Below are 13,804 nucleotides of genomic sequence, written 5' to 3'. Positions count from 1 at the left end.
TGATGCATCAGTTTGTGCAGGCCCCCTTGGATCTAGATCCTCTGCCGTCCCTGATGGTTTCTCCATGAGGCTCCTGAGCCCTCTGAGTCCTTCCATCTCCCCACTCTTCCATGCAACTCTCATCACTCAGCCTAGAGTCCAGCTGTGGACTCACAGCAGTGGGTCCTCTTGGAGCTGGGATTACAGGAGGCTGTGCACCACCAACATGGGTGCTGGGAATCATAGTTAGGTCCTCTGTAAGAACAGTGTGAGCTCTTAACCACTGAGCCTCTCTCCAGCTCTCCAATTTTAATTTAAAAAATGTTATTTTCATTTTATTTATTTGCTTTTATTTTTATTTATATGTATGTTTCTTTGCATATGTATGTGCACAGGTGTACAAATGCAACTGGGATCAGAGGAGGGTGTGGGATCTCTTATAGCTGGAATTACAGACAGTTAAGAGTTGCCTAGCAGTTTCTGCAGGTCCCTCTGGGTCCAGATCTGCCAGGACGCGATGGTCTCCTGAACCTGCTGGGTCCTTCCATACTCCATTTTTCCACAGTACTCTCTCACCTGGAGTACAGTAGTAAGTCTCAGCATCTGTCGGGATCCCCCACTGGATGGAGTCTCTCAGAGGACATTTATGTTGGGCTAATATCCACTTATAAGTGAGTATATACCATGTGTGTCTTTCTGGGTCTGGGTTACCTCACTTAGCATAATCATTTCTAGTTCCATCCAACCTGATAGGCTGTGGTCATATGGTGGGGGAAGAGGTCCCGTTCTGTCAGAGGTCTGGGGGAGGGGAATAGGGCAGAAGAGGGAGGCACAGTGGGAATAGGAAGATACTAGTGAGGGGATAACAATCAGGGTGTAGTCTAAATTAAAAAAAAAAAAGAGTTGTCTAATAAGCCAGGTGTGGTGGCACATGCTTTTAATCCTAGCAGTCAGACCTCTGTAAGTAAGAGGCCAGCTTGGTCAACAAAGGGAATCCTGGACACCCAGGGCTACACAGAGAAACCCTGTCTTGGGGGGAAAAAGAGCTGCCAAACATGCATGCTGGGAACTAAATTCTCACCCCCTTTAAGAGCAGCAAACATTTTAAACCACTGAACTATTTAAACCTCCAGCTCTAAATTTGTGAGGCTGACCACAGGGAATCTCTCTAGCAGATAATTATTTATGGGTTAATATTGTATTCTGAGTTAACAGAGTCCCTTTCTGTAGGACCATATCCTCTGACCCCTCCTTCTTTTAATCTCTGTGGTAGGATTTACATATCTCTCAGTTGCATTCTTCTGACAATCTGGCTGTTCACTCTTCCTGCTGGTAAGTGTTGACCAGCCAGTACATTTTAAACTGTTGAAAAATTTAGGTAGCCTAGTTATGTTCCTTGCACTCATGAGATAACTACCCTTTCGTGTATGCCTTTATATTCTGGGTCTCATGGTCACTACAAATCCTGTATGCTCTCTCTAGTAGGGATGTGAGTGGTGTGAGTGGTGTGTGTGTGTGTGTGTGTGTGTGTGTGTGTGTGTGTGTGTGTAATAACATAGCTCCTAGGATATGAAAAGTGGGTACTTGAGATACTGTTTCAGCTCTTCTGGCAGACCTAGGCTCTAGCCTTCCTCTTTGTCTTTGTTATATTCTCAGAAGTCATGTGGCATTTGTACATTCTCATCTGTACTGGGAAAGAGCCTGGTGAGACACAGCTGATAGCAGACTTCTTTTTTAAAAAAATATATTTTATTAATTTATTCATATTACATCTCAATTGTTATCCTGTCCCTTGTATCTTCCCATTCTTCCCTCCCTCCCACTTTTCTCTTACTCCCCTCCCCTATGACTGTGACTGAGGGGGACCCCCTCCCCTTGTATATGCTCATAGGGTAACAAGTTTTTTCTTGGTAGTCTGCTATCCTTCCTCTGAGTGCCACCAGGCCTCCCCCTCCAGGGGACATGGTCAAATATGAGGCACCAGAGTTTGTGTGAAAGTCAGACCCCACTCTTTATGTCCCATGAAAGTCTTCACTTACCAGGAAAGTGGGACAGATGGGAGGGCATCCTATTGGGATCTAGGTGAGAGAAGCATGGGAGAATGGAGAAATAGAAGGATCCAGAGGGTCCTAGAAACCTACAAGAAGAACATTATGACAAGCAGATCTAGGCCCAGGCTCAAACTATGGCACCAGCCAAGGATAATATGTGCAGTAAACTTCGAACCCCTACCTAGATCTATCCAATAGACAGGACACTCTCCACAGTTGATTCCTTTAAAAAAAAATGATTTATTTATTTTAAGTATGAGTGCTCTATCTGCATGTACACCTGTGTGCCAGAAGAGGGCATCAGATCCAATTGTAGATGATTGTGGTTGTGAATCACCATGTGGTTGCTGGGAATAGAACTCAGGACCTCTGGAAGAGCAGGCAGTGCTCTTAACCTCTAAGCTATCTCTCCAGTCCAGACACAGCTGATTCTATCCTTCACTATGAGAAAGTTTTAACAGAGGAACCTAGACAACACTCTATGTTGAAAAATATATGAATTTGATTGAAATACACATGAATTCTAATGTAATGCCAATTTCACATCACATCTGCTCTACACAGCTGTATGTTAGGATACAGCAAATCAAATAAACAGAAGAAAAATGTGGTTTCCCTCCTTCCTTTATCGTTTCCTTTCTTTCTTTGAGACAGGTTCTATGCAGTCCTGTCTGTCCTGGAATTTGCTATGTAGACCAGGCTGGTCCTGAGCTCATAGAGTTCTCTGTACCTCTCTACTTTTATTTAATTAAGATTAAATATACCTATTTCCATGCCAGACAGAAGTGGTGTTTCTGCTATTATATCTTAAGAATGTTGCTATAAACTTTGTCTTAAAAATGCTCCAGGAAGCTAAGTGGCGGTGGCAAATGCCTTTAATCCCAATACTCCAGAGGCAGAAGCAGGTGGATCTCTGTGAGTTCGAGGCCAGCTTTGTCTACAGAGTGAATTCCAGGACAGCCAAAGCTACACAGAGCAACTCCACCTCAAAAAACCAACAAAACAAAACAACAACAACAACAAAACCAAACCAAACCAACCAACCAACAAAAAATACTGAAGGAACAAATGACATCCTGACCTTTGCGAGAAAATGGGATCAATTAAGATAATGATATTTTGTGATAAAGGAGACTCGGAAGTATAAAAATCATGTTTTTGGTAATATACTGAAACTAGATTTATTTTATTAACTTCACTCTGTGTGTGTGTGTGTGTGTGTGTGTGTGTGTGTGTGTTTGTATGTGCATTGTGTGTGAGTGATTGTTAGTTCTAGCTATCAGCTTGCCACAATACACAGACACATGGAAAGGGAGTCTTAATGAGACATTGTCTAGCTTAGATTGGCCTGTCCCCATGTTTATGAAGAATTATTATTATTATTTTTTAAAGATTTATATATTACTTATACAATGTCCTGCCTGCATGTATGCCAGCAGGCCAGAAGAGGGCACAGATCTCATTACAGATGATTGTGAGCCACCATGTGGTTGCTGGGAATTGAACTCAGGACCTCTGGAAGAGCATACAGTGCTCTTAACCTCTGAGCCATCTCTCCAGCCCGTTTATGAAGAATTATATTGATGGCCCTAATTGACATGGGAAGACTTAGCCTTAAGGTATGTGATATCAATCTCAGACTTGGGGGATGATATAAGAGCAGGGAAAGGTAACTAAGTACTAAGCTTGATATTTCTATCTTGATTTCTGCTCTTGACTGTGAACTTGTTTCATGTTCCTGCCTTGACTACCTTACAGCGATGGACTATAACCTGGAGCTGTGGACCTGGGGTTAAAATAAGCCTTTCCTCCCACAAATTGTTCTTTATCAGAGTATTTTTTTTAATCATAGCAACAGGAATGAGACTAGGACAGTGTGTATGTGTGATACGTGTATGTGTGTGTGTGTGTATAAGTATGGGTGTGCACATGTCATAGTAGATGTTTGGACATCAAAGAACACCTTCAGATGTCAGTCTATATGTTCCACCTTGTCTGAGACTGGGTCTCTCCTTTTCAAACTGCAATTCCTATGCGAGCCACCAGTGAGCTTTTGGTGAGCCAAACAGATGAGTGTTTGGCTTTACATGGGTTCTGAGGATTTGAATTTAGATTCTTATGTTTGTGATTCATGTACTTTATGAATATAAATATATATTAAATATTATATATGTGCATACAACAGGAAAGCAAGAGTGGGACTGTTTTCAGAGAGCAAAAGGGCCAGTGTGAGGCCAGAGGAGGTGACGGGAGAATTAGGAGCATTGAGAATATGAACAAAGTTTAATGACAATGCATAGAAAGTGTCAAAATTAAACTCATTATTTTATATGCCAACTGCTTTAATTACTTATAAACACTTAAGTAAACATTGGCTTGAGTATGTGGTGGTTTTTTTTTTTTTTTTGAGAATGTATTGGTGCCTCAGCCCTTGATGAATAGCAGAAGTAAGTATCTGTGATGATGCTCTGGAAATTAAAAGAAATACATTTTAATGAAAAATTGTTTGACCCCCAAATTGGATAACTTATAACAAATGGTTGTTTAATGAATTTTATTTAAATAAGCTTCTGCAACTTAGAAAGAACAATTGATAAAAGATATGCTTTATCAAAATTAAATCAAGAAAAATATACCAGTGGCCTGCATAGCACTTGCTGACACTATTAGCCAGCAGGAAGGGAACTTCCAGCTTAGTTCCAGCTCACCTTCTTCTTATATTATAAATACAATGTGTGATGTCTTCAGCAATAGTCTTATCAGCTACTTCTAGAACACACACACACAGAGTCACACACATACATTGTTTGTGTTTCGAGACACAGTTTCTCTGTAGTCTTGGTGTCCTGGTATTCTCTCTGTAGATCACAACTGGCCTCAGACTCAGATACCTGCCTGTCTTTGCTTCCAGAGTGCCTGTGCCATTCCACCTAGCTTTCATCTTATATACTTTTAGTTGTCTTAAGAGGTAGTAAAAGGGTAATACATTCTCTTATGGCATTTTTCTGCATCCTTGGTTTTGGTTAACCATTACTCTACTTCCTTTTCACATCTCCCATCCCCATCTATTGCTTTCACCTCTAAAATTCTACCTCTCTGTTTTTATATCATCCATGCTCTGCTATTCCTGTTTCCTTAAGGCACCCTCCACTCAAACGTTCTTTGCTTAGTTCCTTTACCTTTATAGGTATCCATTTTAGACACAAATTGTACAGTATAAAGTCGAGGTCTATATGGTGGATTGAATAGGCATGGCCCTCCTTTGCCCTCATAGACTAATGAGTTTCAATGCTTGGCCCACAGGGAGAGACACTATTTGGAGGTGTGGCCTTGTTGGAAGAAGTGTATCATGGTGGGGTAGGCACTGAGGCCACGACAGAGACAATGAAGTCATTACCTCGTATCAGCAGTGACTACCTGCCATGGGTCTAAGCAAGACTGGGCTGAGCAGTAGTAAGCTGTGGATGGGAAGGTGCCCGCAGAGCCCTATCACCTCCTGCTGATGTATTGGTTACCGATGGATTCAGGAGGGAGCAGACATTGTCTTCAGGTGTGTACCCACTGATGGCTCTCCCCATGATCACACAGATCATCCTGGTTAAGGTCTGTAAATCTCAAACAAATGAAAACAAAACAGCAAAACTGGAAACATGAACGATTGAAAGTGAGGAAAGGTGGCTATAGGAGTGGGATGGAGATTAGAGAGGGTAGTGGTTACAGTAACCAGAATATTATTTATGCATGGGATTATTAAAGGACAGATGAAATTGAAGTTGTTAGCCCAGTGTGACAGCACGTACCTTTAATCCTAGCACTTGGGAGGCAGAGGCAGAAACAGGTAGATTTCTGTGAGTTGGAGGCTAGCCTGATCTACATAGTGAGCTCCAGGCTTGACAGCACTGTATTTCAATAGCTTCAACAAAACAAAACAAAACAAAAACCCAAAAAACCTGACAAAGGTCAAACTCTCAATCAGTTAGATACTAAGGAAACTTACCAGAAGATATATTAAGGGCCAGAAATGAAAACTCACAGGTTACATGACATGAGGAAAACTATAGTCTAGTGTGGATAAGGAGGCCACCAGTCACCTCTAGTCAGCATAACAATTGAGATTTGAGCCAGAGGGAAGGAGGGAGGGAAACAGAAAGTATACAAACAGGAAAGGAAAAAGCAGCTACCTATGTGCACATAAGACATGATTGTACATTTAGAAATTAGCAAAGGTCACAAGCACATACTTACACACATGCACACACATATGTACAGACATGCCCCCTGACACACATACTGTTAAAACTGAAGAACCCGTTTTAAAAGTCATAATTATAAAGTCAACAGACAAAACTTTCTATCCACTACACCAATGACTCAAAATTGAAATTAATAAAATAATCCTGGGCTGGGGAAAAGTTCAGGGTATAACATGCCAACTCCACAAGCCTGGTGACGTGAGTTCAGTTCCCAGCACCCTCATGGCAGAAGGAGAAAACTGACTCTTGCTGGTTGTCCCTTGACCTCCGCTCATGCACTGTGACATGGGCATATCTGTCACTATTTAAAAAATAAGTAAATGTTAAATGAAAAAAATGCATAGTAAAGAAACCAATTAATGGCATGAAAAGACATATACAGATTGGGAGGTAATATGTAAAAGTCACATATTAGACAGGTTAATATGTAAGAACTATGTAAGAAAGGCATAGAGCTCAATGGCAGAATTTTCACTAACCCAATTAAAATGGACAAGGAATCTAAATGTACATTTGTGTAAAACATGGAAACCCAACAGTCTGTGAAACTGCTCAGTGTCATTGATGTCAGAGGAATGCTCGAGAGACATCAATTCACATCCGCTCAACTGCTAACATGTGTTGGTGATGGTGCAGGTAATAGAGCTTCCTGACTCGCCAGTCATCTGATGTACGCGGATGTAGCGAAGGTTTGAGATGAGGCTCTCAATGAGCTCTGTGAACACTCATGTTTGCTGTAGTATTATTCATAAAAGCAGAGGCACAGAAACAATATAAATGTCCAATGCAGATGACTAGCTAAAAATGTGCATGCATACACTGAGATATTTAGCCTTTAAAAGGAAGGAAGGCTTGTCATTTGTTATATGGATAGATTTGAAACACACTATCTAGTAAGCTAATTTAAATTCAAAAAAGGAAAAGTACTGATTTCACTTACCTGTGGACTTTAAAAGAGCTAAAATCATAAAGGCTAGCCATTGGAATAGAGATCACCAGGGGATGTCGGGGGAGAAAATGTGGAAGTGTTAAAGTTCACAAATTTTTTCCACGATGAGTAAGTTCTAGAGATGGAGCACAGGGCATAGAGCTTGAGGGTAGTGATTGTACTTCATACCTTTAAAAAATTTACTAAGAGGGAAAATCTAAATGAACAGGGAACAAGGAAATGCTGAGCTATAACAGATTGATGTACATATGAATACACGTACACACACACTTGTGTTGTGCATATATATCTCTCTGTGTAGACCTATACAATTGTAAATTACATGAGGCCTTACACACTACAAAACTTGTTTGTCTGGCCTGGAAAGATAGTTCAGAGGTTAAGAGAATTGTCTGTTCTTCCAAAGATCTTGAGTTCAATTCCTAGCAACCACATAATGACTCACTCACAACCCTCTATAACAAGATCTGCTGCCCTCTTCTGGCATGCAGGCACACATTCTGTCAGAATACTGTATAAATAATAAATACATCTTAAAAAAAAAAAACCTCAAAAAACAAACTACTGCACCAACCAAGGACAATACATGCAATAAACATTGGACCCCTATTTAGATCAAGCCAATGGACAGGACATTATCCACAGTTGTATGAGAGCAGCGACTGACTCTGACATGAACTCTAGTGCCCCATATTTGACCACTTCCCCTTGGTGGGGAGGCCTGGTGGCACTCAGAGAAAGGATAAGCAGGCTACCAAGATGAGACTTGGTAGGCTGTGACCATATGGTAGTGAAGGAGGTCCCCTTCTGTCACAGACCTAGGGAAGGGGAATAGGGTGAAGGAGAGAGGGAGGGAGAAATGAGGAATGGGTGGATACAAGTGAGGGAATAACAATGGAAATGTAATACGAATAAACTAATTAAATAAAAACAAACAAACAAAAAACCAAAAAACTTGTTTGTCCTCCCAGCCTTACACCACAGTTTTTCAAGATGATCACCATCAGCCCTTTGCTTGTGTCCTGCAAATAGCAGAATGTTAGTGACATCCAAAGTCTCTGCCTACTAGATTGCAGTCACACTTGGAGTAGCCCAAAGTGTCTCTAAACCTTGCCCAAAGTCTGCTGGAGTAAAATCGCCCTTCAGCGGAAAGTCATAGCTTTAAATACTGGACTTAGAGCTTAGGATAGAGTAGTTAATAGTTAGTGACTCTATTATCAAAACTGTTAATTAGATGTGAGAATTGAATAAGATGGGAGTATTCAAAGATGCTTCCATATTTCTCTCTTTGGATAGTAATTATATCTTTTATAAGAAAACTGAAGTGGTAAAATTGTCATTGTTTTTCTTAAAATGTGGACTTAAAGTTGAATTACTACTATAGATGGAACTTATGCACAACAGATTTCTGTTTCTTTGTGCTGAGTCCTAACAACTATCCTATACTCGCTTTTTGAATTACATGTTACTTTTCTGTTTTTTACATCACACTGATGGCTTATATTTAACTCAAAGTCCATGAAAACCCACTAATATTTGTAAAGAATCCTGTTAGCTCTTATATTTTTTGACTCAGTTATTTTTATTTATGTTTTTGAATCACATTTTACATATTTTTTAATTAAGTTTCTTTCTTATAAAATTCTGTTTGTGATTTTGCTAATATTTTAAAAATATTTTCATATTTCATATTTGATCTTACATTATTTTCTTTTTGAAATTTAAAGAAAAATTTATTTAAGATCTGAGAAACAACTCCTACAAGGTTGACTTTTCCACAGAACTGTAGCTATATGGTACATTGTGTTTATCATGTTAAAATGTGCATATAACACAAATATAAAAACCATGAAAACAGGTCACCATTCTTTAACAGTAGAGCAAAGATAAAATGGCTAAGGAACAACTTGGATGACTTGCAAAGGATGGGCTCTTTTAGCAGCATTTTAATAAAAGCAGAGATGGATGAGTGTTCAGTTACATACACTGGAGTGAACCTTTGCCACTAGGAATCAGAGCATTTTGTCATAGAGCATTAACACATATTATAAAAGTGTGTAGTATCAAAGGAACAGAACTACCATCATTCAAAAGCAGGCTTGTCAACTATGCAATAAAACACTCTACAGCATGTCTGTGTTGCCCATTACTCAAGACACTGGTAGAAACTTCAAAATGAAAAAAGAAAGAAAAAAGGGACAATGACTCCTTTTATTTTTTCTGTTTAAAATGAAATAGAAAACAAACCTCAACTCTGTTATACACTAACTATCTTCAAAGTACATCATCTGTACAAGAGAAGGACTGAGAACCAAACTGTTTACAGAGATCCAAGCACAAGTGAGAGAGGGCGCACACCCCTCAAAGGGCTTTCCGAAGGTACTCAGGAGGAGCCGCATCATAGTCACTGCACTGAGCAAAGTTGCAGACTTCTTTGCCAGGTAGTTGAGGAAATCACGTGGATACTTCAGTAATAAAGCAAGGTGTTTCTCATCCAGAGGTGTATGAGCTAACATTGCTTCAATTCACACAAACAAGCTCAATAAATGTGGCGCTCCACACACCCGGGACATGGGATACATCGGGGTGATCTGCAAGAATTTCAGCAGAGTGGCAGAGTGCCCAGCATCCCTGCCGCAACCTCAGTAACAGCATACTCCTTATTATCTGTATTTCCTCGAGATTTCTTATAATTTGCACAATCCTCCAAAGTGGAATCTACATGCTTTTTGGCAGGAAGATGAAAAGCTGCTTTTGTCTGGTAATCAAGTCCCAGTCATCCACAAGCCATGGCTCCAGCTCTTCAGCGATCCTTACTTTCCTTTCAACTCTGTTCACGAGTCTTTCTTCATTTTCAGCTGTCAGATCTACCTGGGCTCTTTTCTCCCCAGGAGGCTGAGGCGTCTCACTGGTCCTGCCACCATCGCCATTTCCAGGAGTCTTCTGCTTGTTCTTTTTTGTTTTAGCTTTAACAGTTTTTCTGTTGTAGACACCAAATGTGTTTTTTCCTCCGGCACCCGTCTCAATTGTTCCTTTTTGGCCTTTTGAAGTTCTTGCTATTTCTGCAAACTGATGTCAATGTATTTGAGTACTCTGCTTTCCAGGACCCAATCATCCCACTTATTTTTATTTTTATTTATTTATTTATTTATTTATTTATTTATTTATTTATTTGATTTGCAAGACAGAGTCTCGCCATGTAGCCTTGGCTGTCCTGGACTTGCATTGTAGACCAGGCTGGTCTCGAACTCACAGAGATCTACCTGCCTCTGCCTCCCGAGTGCTGGGATTAAAGGCATGCGCCTCCGAACCCAGCTCCTTCCAATTTTTATTCCAACCACCGTAATCGATAAAGTATCTCACTCTATGGCAACCATTACACAGACACTGCTTCATCAGGAAGAGGCCCATGAAAGCACAGCACGCTCCCGCCCTGCCCTCCTGGAATTTAGCCTTCAGGCCCTGCTTGGGCATCATTTATGGGACTCACTGACTCCTCCTCCTCCCACCACCCCAGACTAGAGCCACACACTCTACTCATCCCTCCCCTCTACTCTCTCTCTCCCTTCCTCTTCCCTCCCTTTCTCCTGCCCCCCCACCCCCGTTTCCCCTCCTCCTCCTCCCCTTCCTCTTCCTTCTCCTCTTATTTTCACACAGGGTCTCTCTGCATATCCTTGACTGTCTTGGGCTCCATTTGTAGACCAGGTTGGCCTCAAACTCACAGATATCTGCCTGCCTCTGTCTCCCTGAGTCCTGGGATGAAAGGCGTGCGCCACCGCACCTTGCTGCTACTACATTTCTTGATTGCTTGGTTGGTAACAGTTTTGTTATGAACAGAGTAAAGGAAGAAAACATGTAACATTGAATACTCAGGAATTGTACTCAGAACAAGTTTCTCATAACCAAATCATGGAATAGTTATATTAACGATTGCAAAATTTCTCCTTGCCTCCAATTTTGAAACTTAAAGCGAAGCTGCACAGTGGTAGCACACGCCTTTAATCTCACCACTTGGGAGACAGAGGCAGCCAGATCACTGGGAGTTCAAGGCCAGCCTGGTCTACAAAGCAAGTCCAGGACAACTAGGGCTAAAACAGAGAAGCCCTGTCTCAAAACACTAAACAGAACAAGTTTAAGTGAACAAAAATATATCACTAGTTCTGAAATAAGCTACTGAGAATAAAAGTAGAAAATATAACAACTGAAGGCCACATATACTTAACAACCTCTCTCTCTCCCTCCTCCCTTCCCTCCCTCTCTCCTTCTGTCCTGTCCCTGTCTCTCTCTCACCAGGTTATTACTATGTATATGTAGCCAGGTTGGTGTAACAGGGATGCACCTGTGATTCTCAAGTACTCTGCGTAGAGAATAGCTGAGCTTAGCTGTGCCACTGGCAGGAAATGAGCCAGTGCCACAGGAAAGGATGGGTTTTAAGTGGTGTGAAAATTTCTTATTAATGAGTATGTCACTGTGCTTTGTAAGGAGACACAAAGAGGGATAAAAGTGCCAGTTCTCAGCCAGGTAGTGATGGGGCACACCTTTACTTTCAGCAATCCAGGGGCAGACAGAAACAGGCAGATCTCTGAGTTTGAGGCCAGCTTGCTCCACGGAGTTTCAGAACATCCAGCGCTACAAAGACAAACTCTATTTAAAAAAAAAAAAAACTAGAAAAATAGTGCCAGTTCTCCAAGACAGCAGATGAATATTATTTTCATGAATAATGTAACATACTACAGAACAAATAAAGGCCACCTGATCAAGATAAGTTATAAAACTTTCCTATGAGCTGCACAATAAATGAAAGCATGGAAGAAAAACGAAGAGGAAAGTTGGCTATATTCATAAGAAAATGAGTGTAGCTCCCTTGTAGTGAGACTATTTATCATCTGTGCCTATACTTTGGGTGGGGCTTTTCTCTCCCATGAACTGTTCCACATTAACTCTTCTGGCCTCTTCTCTAGCCACCTCTCATCAATATTTACAGGTCTTATCACTGCCGTCACTCTTGTAGATGCATACCACATATGATTCCCCTGCTCCACCCCAAGAGCTTTTCTTTTTCTGTAGGATGAGTTCCAAAATGTTCAGGATTTCCCATGGGACTCTCTGTTTTCCTTCTCCACCGATCTTTCCACTCTTCTCCGTTTTGTAGCCATGTTGGCCTACTTTATATTTTTGGATGTCCTGTGCTCTTTCAAACTTCTGTGCTTTTGCTCACACTATCATTCTGAAAATAATGCTCCTCTCTGCTTTTATATTTGGAAAATTCATTAGCTTTCCTCAAAGCCAAAGTCAAGTGTGACCTTCTGAATTTGTCAATCTTGACTTCCTTGAAAAATGTGAGACTTAGTATGTGACTAACAAATGTTTCCAAATGAGTAATTATTTAATATCCAGAGTGTCAAGTGGGGGTGTTTAGTTTCATTGATACTTTACATAAAAAACTTATGTTACATAATAACATCTCTAAAATGTTATAAAAAACATAGTATTTCAACATGTTAAGATGTGTTTGGAGAGAATTAACTGAATACTGCTACTTGAAGAAATTTAAAGTACTGCTTTTTGTTTTGTTTGTTTGTTTTTAACTTTTCAAGACAGGGCTTCTCTGTTACACAGGACATGGCTGTCCTGGACTCAGTTGGAGACCAGACTGACAGAGATCCACCTGCCTCTGCCTCTGCCTCTGCCTCTGCCTCCTGAGGGCTGGGATTACAGGAGAGCACCACCATGCTTAGCTTATCTGTTTTGTTTTTGTTTTTGTTTTTGTTTTTGGTTGTTGATTTTTGTTTTTTGAGACAGGGTTTCTCCGTGTAGCCTTCGTTGTCCTGGGCTTGCTTTGTAGACCAGCCAGGCCTCAAACTCACAGTGATCTGCCTGCCTCTGCCTCCTTCAGTACTGGAATTACAGGTTAAAAGTACTGTTTTTTTTTACACATACCACTTAATACATTCCATAGTATATTTTGTCTGCATAGCATTAATATTGTTTAATTAAAGGAAGCCAGTGAATGTAACTTTAGTCTTGTTTCTTTATCTTAAGCTGAGATATCAAATCAGCCATGTTCTGCAGATTTATGATTATTATTACTATTATTTCTTTTGACTCATTAGAATAGTTGTTATGACTAGCTGGAAAGTTCATCTTTGGAACGTTGTCAAGCAGCACAAAGTGAAAGAAAAATACATAGGTTAGAATACAAAGTGAAGGCCAGATATAGTGATATATCTCTTTAATCTCAGCGTTGGGGGAGTCAGAGGCAGGTGGATCTCTATAAATTTTAGGTCAGCCTGGTCTAGATTGAAAGTTACAGGCATCAGAGTGTGTGAGAAAGTAATATCCCACTCTCCACTCTACTGTGGAGAGTGTTCTGTCCATTGTCTAGATCTGGGTAGGGGTTTAAGGTTTACCGCCTGTATTGTCCTTGTCTGGTGCCTAGTTTGAGTGGGACCCCTGTGCCCAAATCTGCCTATCATAATGTTCTATTTGTAGGCTTCTAGGACCCTCTGGGTCCTTCTACTTTGCCTTTCTCCCATGAATCTCACATCTAGAGTCCCACTAGTATGTCCTCT

At 40.7% G+C, this 13,804-nt stretch overlaps 1 pseudogene across 1 annotated transcript; it reads right to left on the bottom strand.

Annotated features, from left to right (window-relative positions):
- Positions 1-9,593: 9,593 nt before the first annotated feature.
- On the bottom strand, positions 9,594-10,706 carry LOC311606943 (mortality factor 4-like protein 1; annotated as a pseudogene). Its single transcript has 2 exons — positions 10,596-10,706; positions 9,594-10,301 (listed from the first exon to the last, which is right to left on the bottom strand). The product of its transcript is annotated as a mortality factor 4-like protein 1 (transcript).
- Between the last annotated feature and the right edge of the window lie 3,098 nt (positions 10,707-13,804).

The sequence above is a fragment of the Acomys minous genome (genome assembly GCF_964271855.1).
Source record: "Acomys minous genome assembly, chromosome: 1".
Taxonomy (NCBI): domain Eukaryota; kingdom Metazoa; phylum Chordata; class Mammalia; order Rodentia; family Muridae; genus Acomys; species Acomys minous.
Note: the sequence above shows the minus strand (reverse complement) of the source record. Positions and strands in the feature narration are given on the sequence as shown.